Genomic DNA, 3,418 nt, shown 5'->3' on the forward strand with positions numbered 1-3,418 from the left:
GGGGAGGGGGGGGGGGGGGTTGAAGGGTATGGGGGTGTTGTTAGGACAGTTTTATAGGGTGGGGGTATTAAGTTCCAGACCGTCCGATATAATGAGATCAACGGCTCGGATTCAAACGCAAATGGAACGACGTCGTTTGGGTTATGGGTGGAACCTGGTCCGGGTAAAAGGGTTGGGCTGGGGCAGATGGCAGTGATTTTGGGCTCAGCAACGATTTTGGCCCAATTTCGGTACCAAATTAAACCTTTTTCCAATTTCCTTTCTTTTTTCTTTGTTTTCTTTTTTCTTTCTTTAATTAATTAAACTCCTAAATTACATCTTAAATTAATCTGCAAAATTAAGCTAACTATCTAATTATAATATTTACAAAATTAGTTGATCCTAAATTAAAAAAAAGGAAATTACTTAATTAGCATTAAAGGCTAAAAATATAAAAATGAAAGAATTTTTTTGTGATTTTTATTTTAATAAAGCAATCAATTAACTAATTAATCATAAAATATGAACACAAAATCTAAATGCAATGCATGATATTTTTTGACATTTTTTCATGATTTTAGCAGAATTAAACGTGCACAAAAATGCAAACAATTAACAAAATTCTATAAATAATCCTATAAATTTGCAAACGATTTGGGAAAAATCTATTTCTTAATTTGTAGGAGTATTTCACATAGGGCAAAAATCACGTGCTCACACACACACACACACACACACATGTATGGGGCTTTATGAATGCATTTTAAAAAATGCATACGTAATTTTTTTAAATGTCGACACCGCTTACAAATTTTTTTGCATACGCCCCTGACTGTCGACACATTTGCTTAACTAGTAACCCCCTCCACATGAAGCATTGTAGCAAATTTCACCCTGCTAATGCTTGATAGGAAATAATATAGTAGGTCTAAACTTCAAGACATTAGAATTCTTCAACCAAAATATCATCAATAATACCCTAGAAAATTCACATCACCCTTTTTTTCATACTCCAAAAAGCAACAAGTGGAGAAGATTCTAACATTTACGAGAAGGTGAGCATTTCTGTCTTGATAATAACAAAGACTTTTTTCACTCCATTATTAGACTTTCGAAGATGGATTATGGTTAGGGAGATAGGGTAATACTTATCAAACTAAAGGTGTGCTGATTGTGGCACTTTTCTAGAAGAATTTGTTGTTCATGTAAATGGCCAAGAAAATATTATTCTCCAATATATTGGACCAGTGGGCCAATACTAATATCTTAACACCCAAATAAAAGTCTGAAATAAGGCAATAGATTGAGAAGCTTTCAGCTAGATCCATAACTTTTATTGGTAATACTCTAATAAGGTTTTATAAGTTATCAACAATAGCCATTTATAGTAGCTTGGCTAAACACCCCTTGGTGTACCAGACCTCATTTTTGAAATAGGCTAAATAATTTTTCAATAAAGTGCTCCCGATCAACTAATTTGTTGTTAAGATACATACGGCGCCCCTATTCTAAAGACATCCACTCAAAATAAATTGAAGTTAATAAAAGTATATGATCTATCTAAATAATATGAAATTCAAATATTTTCTGAAACATTAAAACTTCTAGATTCTTGCCTCTAAAACAAACCAAATCCACTAGAGTCAACTTATGATGAAACACAAAGTGTAAAATAGGCGATGAGAATAGAATGGCCAGTTCAAACGACAAGTGAGGATAGAAAGATCCAACAAAAGGGGTTCGAACTCGAGACTCCATAAGAAGGCATCTCGTGCATGGTTTTATTGAGTTTTCAACAGCGGTGCATAGACTAAAAATTCAGAATATTAAATACGTGAGTTTCTCGATACAAGTTGACTTTGTCTTTTGCACAACATTTGGAGAGTCATCAAGAATGAGAAAAGTGTCCACCACTGTGGACGAGCACTAAAAGAACTTCAATTGACCAAACAACATAAACTCGAGATCAACTAAATAAAAATCTAGAATACAAATTAAAGCAATAAAAAAGAAGATGTAAGGAAAAGGGAAGTAAGAATATATGTTTCTCTTAACTAGGATCCACAACATTCCTACACACTTCCACGTAACTAATTTCTCTACTCTTTCTTTTATTCAGTCACGCCTCCTATAATCATAACTAGAATTCTACAAATAATCAGGCAGCTTTCAGAAAGGTTGCATAAGGTGCATATGCATTCTAATCGCTCCAGTTGAGCTTTCTCTTGTCAGCATTCACTAGATTATTTTATCCAATATGTTTCGTAATATAATACAATCAGACCGTTATATAACAACATCCCTATATAACAACCATTCACCATAAAAGCCAAGTTTTTCTTAGAACCGTTTTAAGTTATATTTACCTCTCTATAATAGCTTTTTACCTATAACAACAACCATATTTATAGCAGAATGCTCTTTGTAAAATTATTCCTCTATAACAGCCATACAGAATGTTTAAGATTACTAAAAGTAATTCTAAAGATATGCACACAATCTTTTTCATTGAACAAATTTTCTATCTTGCATTAGACATAATATTTGAAGATTTGTATATGATATATTTCCCATTGGATACTTTTTTGCTGAAAATTTGAACACGAGTCTTCGCCAATTCAAACGTTATATCGGCAGTAAGAGAATGGAATATACGAAACATCTACAATCGTAAAGTTCTTCCATCAATCTTGAAATAATTTATTTTTCTAGTAGCTTTAAAATGTGTGCATTCGAGTTTAAATCTTTATACGTTTAGTTATGAATTTATTAATAAAGTATTAGCTTTCTTCAATATTTACCTAGTGAAATATGCATATCTTATGAGATTTTAAATTTGAATAACTTTCTTATCTTTTATATGTAACATAAAAAAATTAATATTTGGATAAGTTTTATCTATAACAGCCAAAAAATATTAAACATCAAATGTTGTTATAGGTGTATAATAGCCATTCACTATAAAAACAAAAAAATATCGGGAGAAACGAGGCTGTTATAGAGAAGTTTGATTGCACTAATAACAATAACATACTCAGTATAATCCCACAAGTACGGTGTAGGGAAATAAATATCACATAGTGTAATGTCAAAAACGAGTTAAACCAAACGATATGGGCGAAATGAGTTAAAATCACAACTTCCGAGGAACACGTTAAAATAACGAAATTATAAGGGGAGGTCAAATGAAATACTATGAAAAAAAGAAATCCTAAATTGTCAATGTCTACGCCCTCACGCGGCGAACAAAAAAGAAAAAAAGAAAAGAAAAAATAATTTAGTGGCAATGTCGTAAATATGTCACCAGGTAAGGGTAATTAATAAGAGTCCGTTCTGTATATGGAGCCATTGTAGCTAATGGACGAACCCCAGGGGCTCCGGTGCTTTGGCAGACATCAAACCTCAGTGTCGGAAATAGGCCCTCTTATTAACCCCCCCC

The sequence above is a fragment of the Nicotiana attenuata genome, unplaced genomic scaffold (assembly GCF_001879085.1).
Source record: "Nicotiana attenuata strain UT unplaced genomic scaffold, NIATTr2, whole genome shotgun sequence".
In the NCBI taxonomy this organism is placed as follows: Eukaryota; Viridiplantae; Streptophyta; class Magnoliopsida; order Solanales; family Solanaceae; genus Nicotiana; species Nicotiana attenuata.